We start from the raw sequence: 16,791 nt of genomic DNA, 5'->3' as shown, positions 1-16,791 counted from the left end.
CATTGTTTTGGTATTGATAGTTTATATTATAACACATCTGATTCAAAAATGAAAGTCTATCTAAATGTATTCTTGATTTGGCAGGAATATTTTGTTGCAAATGGAACTGATCTATCTTCATGAAAGACCTCTCCTAGAGTGGAAAATGAAGCAATGAATGGTTTGCATATTCAAGGACTTCTAGTTTCAAACACATGGCATGGTTAGAGAAGATTGAACCTAATTGTTATAATCCAAATTCAGAAAATTGTAATGGGCGTCATAAAAGTTGTATGTTGACAAATGCTTTGTTCCTAGTGTTTGGCTTATTATCTTCAATTTTTGATTATATTGTTGCTTCCACTTCTTGCATCTTAAATTACTTTGTTTACATTTTATGCACATGTTTCTTGGCCTATATTGATTTTATTTTTTTCAAATTGCTCGAGATATCTCAATGAATTATTGTCATTGTGTTTTATATCAATGGTTGTAGTTTCTTCTTTGGCCTCATAGAGTGAAGGCAAATAGCTACAACTATTTTTAGTGCCATCGGTGTATAAGCACTTGGAATAACCTAAATCGACCCCATTAGAGCTAGAACTTGATTCTGACAATGTATCTATGTTCATGATCAACAGGATCCAATGTTTCATGATGATCATGAGTATAAATTAATGGGCCATATCCAGGCATCTCATGAAGTCACTCTGTTTCATAGAAAATGTAGTGATTGTCACATCGTAATATATATTGAAAACTATCTATTTTTACAATTTATGCTACTAGAGATGGTCAAAATTCCGAAAAAAATTAGTAACTTGCTGTCATTGCCTAGAGCTGCAGATTCTTTGAACAAAAGCTGTAAAAAATTATTATATACTTTAGAAACCTCAATATTCTTTGAGATTATTTTAACATTAACAAATTTTTTCTTTATAAAAATTCCAGTAATTTATATTCTCACTATCTATTCATTGTATGTTCTTCTAAATATATGAGATGTTATGTATGCTCACCGGCACCTATTTAATCCATTAAAATATATCTTAATCTTAATCCACCTATTTAATCCATTAAAATGTATCTTAACTTAACCCTTTAATGGGCCACTATGAACTAATACAATGATGAAAGTTAAACCAACCCATTTCCAACAATGATATTTTTCACTTTAAGCTTCCAACATTTTTATTTCAAGTAGGCATTGTTAGGCATATTATTATTGGCTAACTAAGGTAGTTTATAGCATATGGAACGAAAAATATTACTTCGAACCTGCCACGTTCCCACACGCCCCCCCCCCCAAAATAAAAAAGAAAAAAGAAATAATATTTTAGTTATAAAATACGCAAAAGGGGAGGGTAAGGTTACAACCCTACAAACTCACAAAGGTAGTGCAGAGGAGAAAAAAGGGATAGGGCATAAGCTAAGGTGAACAAGGGACAAGGCACTACGAATAAAACCGTGTTTTTAACTTGTAATTCAATTCATGATCCTCCAGGACTGTGCCCATGAATGCCACACACTTTCTTTCCTTTCTTGATTCATTCTCCTGCAGTATAACTCTTTCTTCTGAAACGAATGCATAAATGAGACTTGAGCAAGATCAGGATAGCACTGCTTATAGAAACAGGTATTGGAAAATATTATTTTGAAGCGAAATAGATAATTTACTCGAAAATTATTCTAAATATTGTTTTAATCCTTTCTACATAAAGTGTGTGATGTTGAGCCATATTTACTAATTTAAAATATAGACTCAAAAACATAATATGATGATCCGGAAATCTTATATAAAATTGTCAAATATATTTTATTTGACTTTGACCCACCATTATGCTAACCCTAAATACCATCCACATAAGCTACTTTTCCAATGATATTTTAGATTTTCCAAATCAATTGCATTAATTAATATCTTTTGCAAAAAGAAATTCAATTCTTTTTTAATAATAAATTATTTTTCGATTTAATTAAAATTTTATATAAGTTTTTAATCTATGCTGAATTTTTTTTTAATAATTTATTATTTAATATGAAAATTTAATTTAATTTAATTTATTTTAAAACAATTGTTCCGATTAAAAACACTCTTTTAAAATAATATTAAAAAAATTCAATTTATTTAAAAAAAAAAAAAAAAAATTATTGACATATTAACTCACTCTCATTTAAAAAATGAATATGCGCAAGGTGGCGGACAAGGGAACCTGAAAGACACTTTGAACCAATAACTGATATTCAGCTGGCCACAACAAAGAGCCCAGCCATTTGATTCACACTCAGAAGCCATAGAAGTCCACGGTTTCTTGATTTGATTTCGACCCACCATTACACTAACTCTGACGCCGTTCATGACTGTTCACGACGCCGACAAACCCTGTTCATATGACAGCAAGATCAGGGTTAGTCGCGGGGTAATCAATAATTGATAGGAATCGGTGATCATCACTGTTCTCTCAACCTCCCTACCAGCGGGTAAGGCGTACTTCGAGATTATAAGTGAAAAGGAGGGGAGATTAGAGATTATAAGTGAAAAGTGAGGGAGATTCTCTGGCTCATGGATCTATAAATAATAATGAGTAATGAAATAAATAAGTTTACTTTGTGAGATTTTTTTTTTAAAGTTCTAACAGACCACCATTTACATAACCTATTTGTCTGATGATATTTTAAATTTTGTAAATCAAATATGAAAGCAAAAATACGATTCTCTATATCCATAATTAAATTTTTTAAAGAATAAAAAAAAAAATGAAAGTTTAATGCCCAGGATAATACCTCCAGCTATTGATGTTAAACACACTCTGATGCCTCAAGCGTAGCAGTCCCTTCCTTTCTTATTTTCTGATGCGTTGGCTTGATCAAAACCAGTAGTAGCTTTTCTTTCTAGTTGTTTTGAAATCTGGTTAAACTACTGAAGAGAGCCTGAGCCTTTAGTTTCCTCTCGGCTTCAAACGATAGAAAAATAGCTTGATTCTGGTGGAAAACCTCCACATACGAAGCTGAACACTGCGATCTCTTTAATAATCACCAGTCTGGTCTATTGGTTTCCAGCACATCGAATTGCAAATTGAAGGCAATTTCACCATGCGGAAGTAATGCTTCACGCTTCTAGGAGTATAGGCACACTCCTCAACGCAACAAACAACAGCGGAATCCTCACGCAAGCAGAAAAATAAAAGAACACAGATAACCTAGAATGCACTTCCAAGCTCTGCTCTCTCAGTTTGATGGTGTAAAACTGAAGGGGATTGAGATGCAAGCTTGGGGACCAAACAGATAAATATATAGCCAAGCTTCCATCAAGCTTCTGTTGGCTATTTGTCAGGTGTTCCACAGATCAAGGTAGAAAACTCCAGATGGAGTAATGGACCACTTCAGAAAGCTCCAACAAGAAATTAATTTAACTGCACATAGTTCCCTGAATTAATGGAATCGGTTGGAAGATGGAGCTGATTCGGCGACAGAATAAAAAATACGATTATCTATATGCGAAATTATAAACAAAGCCACTACTTAAAGTTAAATAACATGTTCCTATAGCTTCCACGTGTGAGCCCATCTTGTTTCATGACAAGATGCTTTGCTCACTTCCCACTAGCTTCCTTAGGTTTTGCAAACCCTGCAAGGAATTCAAAATGTGAATTGTTGATCCAGAATCAATTCACCATGTGTTAATATTGACGTTAACCATATTAGATTCATAACAAACAAACGAGATTAAATTACCTTTGTCCGCAAGCCATTTCTGAAATTTGGCACATTCCTTCTTCATGTGTCCCTTCTTTTTACAGAAGAAACACTTGGAATCCTTCTTGATATCGGTTTGGCGAGGTACTTTACCTTTCCCTTTCCGATTGGCTTGAGATTTTCCCTTTCCACGCGTTACCAACTTTGCACTCTCTCCTAGTTCCATCACCAGTCTCTCTTCCTCTTGAACACACATGGTCATGAGTTCATTAATTAACCATTTATCCTTATGTGTGTTGTATGAGATTTTGAAAGGTCCATATTGGTGCGGAAGGGTGTTCAGGATGTAGTGCATTAGGAAGGACTCTGATATATCAACCTCGAGTTTCTTAATTGAGCCACAGTGTCCCTCATCTGCATGATGTGCTCGCGCACACCTTTCACACCGGTGAGCCTTAGGGATGAGAACTTCATGATTATGGTGCTTGCTAGTGCCTTGTCTGAAGTGATGAATTGATCATCAATGGCCTTCAACAAGTCTCGGACCTTTTCATGCTGATCAACGGAACCACGAATACCAGCTGAAATTTTGGTCTTAATGAACACCATGCTTAGACGATTGGATCGTTCCCATCGTTCATAAAGCATGATGTCCGCTGTAGTGCTGGTATTAGTGAATGCCGGTGGTTCATCTTTCCTAATAGCATAGTCTATGTCCATCCACCCCAAATGAAGGAGAATATTATGGTAGATACACAGAAGATGAACAAGCACCTGGGCCATTCGCTCAATTTCTTCAAGAGCATGGGATTGTTGCCCAGTACACCATGCCTGGTTCACCCGACTAGAATAGTGTAGCAGAAAGAAGAAACCAAAGATTATTGGACATGGTGCAAAGTATGCTTAGCAGCTCAAATCTTCCTAAATCGTTGTGGACTGAAGCACTTAAGACGACAGTGTATATATTAAACCGAGTTCCAACCAAGGTTGTTCCTAAAACGCCATTTGAATTATGGAAAGGTTGGAAACCGACTTTGCGACATATGCGCGTTTGGGGATGACCGTCTGAAGTGAGAATTTATAATCCATAAGAGAAGAAGCTGGACCCAAGGACCATTAGTGGGTATTTCATTGGATATGTTGAGAGGTCTAAAGGTTACAGATTTTATTGTCCATCTATAGCACTAGGATTGTGGAATCAAGAAATGCAAAGTTTCTTGAAAATGACTTGATTAGTGGGAGCGATCAAAGCAGAAACATAGTTTCTGAGAAGGATCATTCAGAATCTCAACCTTCCACTTCAAGTGATAGATTGGTTATTGTTCATAGCACCCCTCAAGTACAAACTAGTGTTGAACAACCAATTGTTGAAGTTCCAAAAGCTGCTGACGCTATTCCAGTAGATCAAGGAGTTCAAGAGTTGCCAAGAACTTTTGAACAACAAGTTGAACCACATACTTCTTAGGAAGATGATGGTACAACATTAAGAAGATCTACTAGACCAAAGAGATCAACAATTCCTAATGATTATGTTGTGTATCTACAAGAATCTGACTACAACATTGGAGCCGAAAATGATCCCGAGTCATTTTCACAAGCCATGAGTTGCAAAGAATCAGAACTATGTTACAATGCCATGAAGGAAGAGATGAATTCCATAAAGAGTAACGAAGTCTGGGATCTTGTTGAGTTGCCTGATGGTGAAAAATCCATTGGATGTAAATGGGTCTTTAAGACAAAGAAAGACTCATTGGGAAACATTGAGAGACACAAGGCAAGACTTGTTGCTAAGGGATTCACTCAGAAAGAAAGATTCGACTACACGGAGACTTTTTCTCCTGTATCTAAGAAAGATTCCTTATGCGCTATTATGGAATTAGTAGCCCATTTTGACTTGGAGTTGCAACAAATGGATGTGAAAACGGCTTTTTTTAATGGAGATCTAGAGGAGGAGGTTTACATGAAACAACCTGAAGGATTCCCCTCTAGTGATGCTGAGCAATTGGTTTGCAAACTCAAGAAGTCATTATATGGTTTAAAACAAGCATCCCGCCAATGGTATTTGAAATTCCATAACGTAATTTATTCTTTCCGTTTTGTAGAAAACATTATGGATCAATGTATATACCTGAAAGTTAGTGGGAGTAAAATTTGTTTTCTTGTTTTATATGTGGATGACATTTTGCTAGCAACCAATGATAAGGGTTTGCTACATGAGGTGAAATAATTCCTCTCTAAAAATTTTGATATGAAGGATATGGGTGATGCATCTTATGTCATTGGCATTAAGATCCATAGAGACATATTTCGAGGCATCTTGGGTCTGTCACAGGAAACCTATATTAATAAAATTTTAGAGAGATTTCGGATGAAGGATTGTTCACCAAGTGTAGCTCCCATTGTGAAGGGTGATAGGTTCAATTTGAACCAATGCCCGAAGAACAACTTTGAAAGGGAACAAATGAAGAACATTCCATATGCTTCTGCTGTCGGAAGCCTAATGTATGCTCAAGTCTGCACAAGACCTGACATTGCATTTTTTGTGGGAATGTTGGGACGATATCAGAGTGATCCAGGTTTAGACCACTGGAAAGCTGCAAAGAAAGTAATGAGGTACCTTCAAGGAACCAAAGACTACATGCTTATGTATAGACAGACGGACGATTTGGAAGTAATTGGCTACTCAAATTCTGACTTTGCTGGATATGTTGATTCACGCAAATCAACATCAAGTTACATTTTTATGATGGCCAGTGGAGTTGTATCATGGAGGAGTGCCAAGCAGACCTTGACTGCCACTTCCACTATGGAAGTCGAGTTCGTCTCCTATTTTGAGGCTACTTTACATGGTGTATGGCTTAAGAGTTTCATTTTTGGGCTTAGAATTATGGATTCTATTTCTAAGCCATTGAGAATATATTGTGATAATTCAGCTGCTATTTTTATGGCTAAAAACAACAAAAGTGGGAGTCGAAATAAACACATTGACATTAAGTATTTAGCTATAAGGGAACGTGTTAAAGAAAAGAAAGTGGTCATCGAGCACGTCAGCACTGAGTTGATGATCGCTGATCCTTTGACTAAGGGCATGCCACCATTTAAATTCAAGGATCATGTAATGAATATGGGACTTGTTTCCATTATGTAGTTTCTCATTGTATGGACAATGTTATTTTAATGAAATTCTTAATTATTGTGATGTTTTTCTCATATTTATGTGCACCTTAATTTGATTTGAGAAAACTCATTTGTGTAGGACCAATAATAAACATAAGGTTTATTCATTAAGAAATTGTTGCCACATAAATTATAATAAGAATAAATACATAGTAATACATGGAAGATAATACTCGTCATTAGAGGACTTATCGCCATAATTCATGTATCTATTAATTAATACAGATTATCAATGCGTTTTAAGATGAGACATTAAGTTTGGAAGTATGGACCAAGTGGGAGAATGTTAAGCTCCATCTCCCATAACGGTCGCTGACTATCTGGAATCTGTCTGCTGCCGAATCAGCTCTATCTGCCAACCGATTCCATTAATTCAGGAAACTATGTGCAGTTAAATTAATTTCTTGTTGGAGCTTTCTGAAGTGGTCCATTACTCCATCTGGAGTTTTCTACCTTGATCTGTGGAACACCTGACACATAGCCAACAGAAGCTTGATGGAAGCTTGGCTATATATTTATCTGTCTGGTCCCCAAGCTTGCATCAAGCTTTTGTTGGCTATGTATGAGGTGTTCCACAGATCAAGGTAGAGAACTCGAGATGGAGTAATGGACCACTTCAGAAAGCTCCAACAAGAAATTAATTTAACTGCACATAGTTTCCTAAATTAATAGGCAAATGGCGCTGATTCGGTGGCAGATAGATTCCAAATAGTCAACGGCCGTTATGAGAGGTGGAGCTTAACAAAATATTTTTAATTAATATTTCTTACATGGTGTAAGGAACAGTGATGATCACCGATAGACTAATAATTTGGTTTCAGTGGACGTTAACTACCTTAATGAATAAGTAAATAAATTCAATTCATTTAGATAAATTATTATTCTAGTTTACAAAAATATTATATTTCTCCTTACTGAAAATTTTAAATAAACTTTATTATTCAATAATAAATATCTTATTTTAAAACAACTCGTATCATAAAAAAATCTTTTAAACTAACATAAAACAGAACTTTAATTTATAAAAATATTATTTAAAAATTAAGATGATGGACTTATTAGCTCACTCTTGTCGGAACGTGGTGGACAAGGTAAAATACGAATGACACTTTTAACCAACAAACAGTTTTCATCTGGCCAAAACAAAGAGGCCCGCCATTTGATTCACCCTCAGCAGCCACTGAAGCACATGGTTTATTGATTTGAATATCGACAGACGTATCCAGGAATGCAGAAAATATTATATGAAGTGATAGGTCGCTACTCGCAGATTTGATTACTTAGAGTAACATTTTGTCCTGAAAATTGTATCCATAGTATCTTTACCCTTGGTTTTCCCAGCCCACGGAAAAGGCCCACTGGTTTTCTCATCTCTAGTTATATCTCACGCCTATTTCTGTCTCTCCCTACAAATATTCGATTGAAGCTCATTCCATTCATCAACAAACGACCACTGATTAATCACTCCAACTTCAAGTCTTCCTGCATTCATTCGAAATGTCTAGTCTTAATAGACTAAGAATTCATCACAGATCGTGGCGCCTAGTTATCTGTGACAGTTTACAGCGACAGCTCGCAGGTTTTCGATGGATCTCGCCATGGACATTTATATGGCAGAGGATTATGTGAGAAGCCGCCGCAATAAAAATACGGTGATGCAGAAACGAGACAGTAGCATTTCGTTGAACGAAAATAAGGGCGGGGAATCGAAGCAGCTCCAGCCGGACGATCAGAATAAGTTTCCTTCTTCTACAATGAAGATTATGATGTCTACTTTTACTAGTACTGGTCATAGCAGCAGCTGCATTCAGGACATGTTTCTCAATTGTTTTGCTCCATAGAAAGATGCCCAACATTACTGGGAACCTGAATCTGCAACTCATAATTAGCAGATATTGTGTATCAAAATGTACCATATTTTGTAAAAGCAGTACTGCTTCAAATTAGATGGGTAAAGCAGATTTAACTGTATATAATACAAGCATGCTTCATGTAAATTGAACGTTGTATATGTTATGCCTGTGATCACATTAATGCGATGATAATATCTACATATTTGATATTCTGGAGCTGTTTGCAGATTATGTAGGAAACATGAGCATGCTTTTCTCCATTAATGGAGAATTTCATTTAGCAGTGTGGGAGCATTTATGTAGTAAAACTCCAGATTATTTAAGCACTTAACAATATTGCTTTAACGGGGCATCGTTGTGTAGATTACAGATTTTGAAAATAGCCTGGCATCTCACAATAAGATAAGCGTTCAGTGTTTGTTTGATTGTGCTGATGTCAAAATAATATTGTAGTGTTTTGATCCCAATATTCCCAGAATCCATAGTTTTATAATACCCATTGTGCATAGTTTAAAGTTTATTTATTAAACCGTAAAGAGTTTCCCTATGGGAAGAACTCTGTCACTTTGATTAATGGTTAGATTATTGAACAATGGTCTACTCTGAAACTAAACCGTTATTAAAACAATTAATAAAACAATTAATTATTATTAAACATAAACCTGAAAACATCCATAACCTAAATACCTTTAGGAAATAACCTGCAAGGAGTCTCGGCATGGCATGAAGGCGTGGATTCCAAAATTTCGCATAATGAAAGAACAATTGCCTGTGATACGGCTTTGCCGCTGAATTGAATGAGCGGATTCGTCAGGCCATTGATAACACTCAGGTTGATCCAGTGCATCTCTATGGTCTTCGATTTTTATTGCGGCGCATGACCAGAGATTTCTTCTGTGCACGAGGGAGGGATTAGGATAGTGATAATGATGAATTATTTGCGTGCAAGAACAACATTTTCGTGAGGCTTTTGTTGTTGTGCAGGAGGGAGGGATCCAGATAGTGATAATGATGAATTATTGCACGGTGATGAATTATTGGCGTGCAAGAACAACATTTTCGTGAGGTTTTTGTCGTTTATTGGAAGTGGGACCCATATAATGATAATGATGAATTATTGGCCTGCAAGAATAACATTTTCGTGAGGCTTTTGTCGTTTATTGGAAGTGGTTGACGATTTGCCATGTCTCAGCTCTAGCTCTGATGAATTACTATGCAGCCAAAAGATCTCACTTTTTTATTTCCTGAAAAGTAATATTTTTCCATCTTTAATAAAGATTTTTTCAAGTAATTATTAATATATGTTTCATCCTAAATCTTTTTTGTTATTTCATTAAAATTTAATGAAATATTCGAACAAATTTAATATTAACTTAAAATAATATTTTATTTTAAACATATTTATCATAATAAAATAAAAAATAAAAAAGTATATGTTCAATTAAAAAATATAATAATTAGATTTTGTTTATTACTTTCATAGTGACTTAAAATACAATTATATTTTAACTTATTTATTATTCATAAATAATATTTTATTTTAGTACAATTATTTTTTATTGTATTCATTAGTTTAATAAAAATAGATTAAACACAATGTGAGAGTGAAAACCTATCTTTTAGGAGTTACCAATAAATTACTATAAATGGTTTTGTTTTTTGAGATTTGGTTTTTCTTTTTTTAATAATAATAGTGATAAAAATAATACTTTTTTCATAATATTTTATTTTAATATATTTATTTACAAATATATTTACAGTGAAAGCCTACGTTTTATAAGGTCGCATGAACAAAGCGCTCCCATTCGATATGTCCAATCTCTCTAGTTGCCAAGGTGTATTGTCTTCAACAAAGATCTCCCATTAGCCATGTCCAACCTCTCTACTATGCACCCAAAAGATCTCACTTTTAGTTTTCTTGAAAAATAATATTTTTGCATCTTTAATAAAAAAAAATTAAGTATTTTTTAAATATATGTTTAATTTATTTTAATTGAAACTTTCTATTATTTCATTAAAATTTAATTAAATATATAAAAAGTTCAATAGTAACTTAAAATAATATTATATTTTAAACATATTTATTATTATAAAATCAAAAAATGTAAAACGGACAATCCTTGTCCGATTTTCTTAAAATATAACCAAAATTTCCATAACCTTAAGAGGAAAAAGTCAGTGTTGTTAGACTACAACAAAAGTATATTCTTAGTTGAAAAATCTAATAATTAAACTTTGTTTGAATATTTAAACAAATTTAATGGTAACTTAGATTAATATTATATTTTAAACATATTTATCATTATAAAATAATAAATCATAAAATCAAAAAGTATATGCTCAATTGAAAAATCTAATTATTAGATTTTGTTTATTACTTTCATAGTAACATAAAATACAATTATATTTTAACTTATTTATTATTCTAAAATAATATTCGATTTAGTACAATTATATTTTATTATCTTCATATAAAAATAAATTAGACAATTAGACAGAGTGTGAGAATGAAAACTTATCTTTTATGAATTACTAATAAATTATTATAGATGGTCTGGTTTTTTGAAATTTGGTTTTTTCTCTTTTTAATAATAATAGTAATTTTTCATAATAGTGTATTTTAATATATTTATTTATACATCTTAAAGGTGAAAACCTAAATTTTATTTTCTTCAACAAAGCACTCCCATTCACCATGTCAAACTCTCTAGTTGCTCAGGTGTATTGTCTTCCACGACGATCTCCCATTGGCCATGTCCAAGCTCTCTAGTTGCTCCGATGAATTATTATGCACTCAAAAGGTCCAAGCTCTTTAGTTGCTATGATGAATTATAAAGGACCCAAAAGAACTCACTTTTCGTTTTCTTTAAGAGTAATATTTTTCCTTTAATAAATATTTTTTAAAGTATTTTTTAATATATGTTTAATTTCTTATAACTAAAACTTTTTATTATTTCGTTAAAATTTAATTAAATATATAAACAAATTCAATAGTATTTTAAAATAATATTATATTTTAAACATATCTATTATTATAAAATAATAAAATAAAAAATATAGGAATCATTTACGCGGAGGGAAATTAAAAATTTCAAAATATCTTGTAGAGGCAGTGTGTTTTTGATGGAGGAAATGGATTTGGCACCATCAAAAACGTTTATTGCACCTAAAATATTGAAGTTTAACAACTGTAAAGGAGTTGTCATTTATGCGGAGGGGAATTAAAATTTAAAAAAATCTTGTGGAGGAAGTGTTTGAATAGTGTTTTTGATGGTGGAAATGGATTCAACACCATCAAAAACCTCTAGGATGCCTAAGATATTGAAGTTTAACAAGTGTAACTTAGATTTAAAAAAATCCTTCCCGGATTTTCTCAAAATACTACCAGAATTTCCATAACGTTCATGTCCAAAAAGCAGTCTTGTTAGATTACGACAAAAGTATATGCATAGCTGAAAAAACTAATGATTAGACTTTGTTTAAATATTTAAAATAACTTAATTGTAAGTTAAAATAATATTATATTTTAAACATATTTATCATTATAAAATAATAAAGCATAAAATAAAAAATTATATTCTCAGATTGAAAAATTTGATCATTAGATTTTGTTTATTACTTTCATAGTGACATAAAATAAATTATATTTCGACTCATTTATTATTCTAAAATAATATTCTATTTTAGTACAATTATTTTTTATTATCTTCATTAGCTTAATAAAAATAAGTTAAACAGAGTGTGAGAGTGAAAACTTAACTTTTAGGAATTACCAATAAATTATTATAAATGGTTTTGTTTTTTAAAATTTGGTTTTTCTTTTTTTAATAGTAATAGTGATAAAAATAATATTTTATTTTAATATATTTATTTACACATCTTAAAAGTGAAAAACTACGTTTTATTGGCTCCCGTTAGCCATGTCCAAGCTCTCTAGTTGCTCAGCTGTATTGTCTTCAACAAAAATATCTCATTGACCATGTTCAAGCTCTCTAGTTGCTCCAATGAATTACTATGCACCCAAAATATTTCACTTTTAGTTCTCTTGAAAAGTAAGATTTTTCCATCTTTGATAAATAATTTTTTAAAGTATTTTTTAATATATGTTTAATTCCTTTTAATTGAAAATTTTTATTATTTTATTAAAATTCAATTAAATATATAAACAAATTCAATAGTAACTTAAAATAATATTATATTTTAAACGTATTTACCATTATTAATAATAAAATGTAAAATAAAAAATGTATTGGAGTCATTTATGGAGGCGGAGGGGAATTGTCTGGACGGCCAAAAGTGGCCAGAAAAAAATTTCAAAAAATCTTGTAGAGGCCGTGTTTGAATATTGTTTCTGATGGTGGAAATAGATTCAACACCATAAAAAACCTCGAGGACACAACTAAGATTTACAAAAATCCTTGCCAAATTTTCTTAAATATGACGAAAATTTCCATAACTTTCAAGTAAAATAAATATTTGGTTAGACTACGCCAAAAGTATATGCTCACTTGAAAAATCTAATGATCAGAGTTTGTTTAAATATTTAAACAAATTTAATAATAACTTAAAATACTATTATATTTTAAACATATTTATCATTATAAAATAATAAAGCATGAAATCAAAAAGTATAGGCTCACTTGAAAAATCTAATGATTAGATTTTGTTTATTACTTTCATAGTGACATAAAATACAATTATATTTTAACTTATTTCTTATTCTAAAATAATATTCTATTTTAGTAAAATTAATTTTTATTATTTTCATTAGCTTAATAAAAATAAATGAGATACAATGTAAGTGAAAACCTATCTTTTATGAATTACCAAAAAATTATTATCAATGGTTTGGTTTTTTCTTTTTTTAATAATAATAGTGATAAAACTAGCATTTGCACCACATGTTGCAAAGGAAACGCTGTAAGGCAATGATATAAAAAACAACAACATAGAAGAAAGAAGTCAAAATTTTATGCAAATGACATAAGAAACAACAGCATAGAAGAAGGAAGTCAAATTTTTATGCAATTTTGTTTCTTTACCGGTGTTTATTTTTTATCATCAACAAATGGCTAGATCATCTATTCATATTACCAAGAACCTTCGCGTTTGAGGGCATTGCCACAATGCCACAAAGCTCATTCTGATGATCACCGGGAAGGGAATTGTTGTGAGAGATGCAAATTGTTTCCATTGTTTCTCAAATGGACTTTGTTCTTGCACTGATTATTGTAATGCTAATTGCAAATCGTCTCATAAAAAATAGTGTGACTGCAAGCATAAGCAATTACTTTCCTTTTGTGACAAGCATATGTTTGATAGAGAAAAATGGAAAAATGCAAAAGCAGAGGGGATTAGTAAAATATTTGACGTCTAATCTAGGGTGCATACATAACATCGGTGTAATCTAGGGTGCATACATAGAAAAAACATACCTGGATAGTTAATGACATTTTCATAAGACAGATTGAATTTCTACCTGATTCATTTCTTCATGTCGACCATAATTTTACAAAAAATGTCGAATAGGGGTTACATTGAGTATAGTACTGCTAGAAATTTGCATAATGCAGTGTTGTTGGGTGGTATGCCAATGGTGACACGTCATGTGATCATATTTCATTGATATAGATGGTATTTCGAGCATAATTATTTAAGGTTACGTGCAGAAGATTTCAAGAGAAGATATGCATGGCAGGTTCTAACTGCCCTAACATAATTCACCCAAAAGATACAAAATTTATCTGACAAACTGAATTATCTTGGACAATGTGATTGTTACATGAGAAGGAGTGCATTGGGCTTAAGATTGTAAAATATCTCATAACCTTTTCCAATATACTATAAATCAAGGCCAAGGAACACTAATGTAGGGAATGATAAACATGCGTAGAAGCTAGGACATTCATAACATAGTAAGAAGAGCATTCCCTATGGGGTCCTCTAGGTCAAACCCATTTCTAATTACATGGCCATGCACCTCGTTTCCTTGCTGCGGAGCTTCTAGGCCAATACACGCACCAAGTACACTGGAAAAGGTAACATGATCCGCATCTATAGCTGTCCATTGCATCCAACCATAAAGCCTTAATGCCTCCTGACAATACCCATTTTTAGTATATCCAACAATCATAATATTCCATGACACCACATCCCGTTCAAGCATTTTGTCAAACACTCTCCATGCATCTGCTACATATCAATATTGACTTGTTCGACTTACTCAGAACTAGTCACTGAAGCTGATCATATAGTGCAAGAACTCCAGCCCTTACTACTCTTAACATAATATTAGTTGTTACTCCTCTGAAGAGGGCATGGACGCCCTCTTGGGCACATTCCGTTGAAAAGCATGGACGGTGTTGCTATAACTTGTTTCTAGAAAAACAACTTGACAGAAAATTTTATGTGAGATCCATCATAGTTGCTAGAAGTAACATCACAAACTCAGAACATGAGCAAGAATGTAGATTTTATGTCATATTTCTTACTTGTATAATGTCTTCAGCATGTCGTGTATAAGACAAAGAAAGAAAGTCAATGTTGTTGCGAACTCCCCAAGATGCAATAACCTTCAAAGTACAAACAACAGAAATAAATCAAATTACAAACCTTGTCATAATCAAATCACATGATGCACAATAAACTTTAGCACAAAAAAAGACTAGTGCCCTGCAATTTGTAAGGTTACATTTATTTCATGAGATCAAAGCTTGAACTATCTAATATTTGAAGAGCGAGGGTTACCACAATTAGCAAATGCACAAATTAATTTATTTGACACTTTGATTTCATGTTAGTTACAGACTGCATGCTTTCAGTCTATAAGGTTTATCCTAAGGTCCTTGATGGATGCCAATACTGTCTTCTGACATTGCTTGATGAACATTTGACAAAGGATGAGAACAATGATGTAATCGAAATTCAAAGATTATGAATAAATAAGGAAGACCTTTATATAAGGGAAATTAACTCAATATGTTCATTTTAAAGATATGCTATCACCAATAGTAATATTCATTAGGTTAGGGACAAATAGAAAATTAGCATTAGGTTTCTAACATCCAAATGGTCTCACCATTGTTTGAATTAAGCACTCCTAGTGATAAAAAGAGTGAAAATATGTTAAAAATTGGATTCTATAAGCTTCTAGAGGGCATTATGTTGTCAAAGATTGCCCGAGGTGAGAATTAATCAAGTGTCGGATACCCAAAAAATCAACCATTGGATTTAGTAAACTACAAGTAAATCCTGTTCAAGGTGTAAGATCGAATTTACCATAATGAGCATAGACAAACTAACTAGTGGACAGGTAGTCAAACAAACTATGTGCTTCTAAAGGCACTATGTCATCAAATATTGCAGATGCCCCAAGGTGAGAATTAAACAGGTGGATGATACTAGAATTTGAATGTGTAACATCAAAGTTCCAAATGGCTAGTTTATAAAGAGAAAATTAGTAAGAAAGGAGCAGGGTAATCTTATATAATTTCATTGGCTTCACATTTGAACATTATGTTGTTCTGAACCATGATACCCTAAATTCATATATTAATTCAATGGATTTCATTAAACAATGCCCTATCCTTGAAGCAAAGTAATAGAAGAGTACTGCCATTTCTGTGGAAACTGTATATGTTCTGAACCTTCTTTCTTGATAAGTTGATGTCGGATATATGATCTGATGGCTATTTATTTCTGTGAATGCTGTCACAGTTTGCTTCTGATATTTTTTCCAGTTGATAGACAACTTTCAAGACTTTTGCTGACTGCAAAACACAATTTCATGACCAACACACAACTAAACAAAGCAAAGCAAACTGTGTGAAAGGCAAATAATGCCGAAGGGAAAAGAATAATCTCTGAAATCAGTGAGAATCTATGCCTATGCAACCTACAAAATTTGTATGTGCTTAATATTGGCATAAATTCTACACCAATTGGGCTTCACACAGACATTTTTCTCAACCCATATTTAGGTAACTCTTACATTTCCGAAATATTCATTGATGACTCTTCCCTGGCCAGTATTCATTAATATCTGACTTGAAAACCTAGAAAAAACAGTGAATTTTGACCCATCAAT

This window comes from Pinus tabuliformis, chromosome 9 (assembly GCF_031772625.1).
Source record: "Pinus tabuliformis cultivar Carrire ecotype Pingquan chromosome 9, CPIR1, whole genome shotgun sequence".
Classification (NCBI taxonomy): domain Eukaryota; kingdom Viridiplantae; phylum Streptophyta; class Pinopsida; order Pinales; family Pinaceae; genus Pinus; species Pinus tabuliformis.
The sequence above is the reverse complement of the archived record's forward strand: the minus strand, read 5'-3'. Positions refer to the sequence as shown.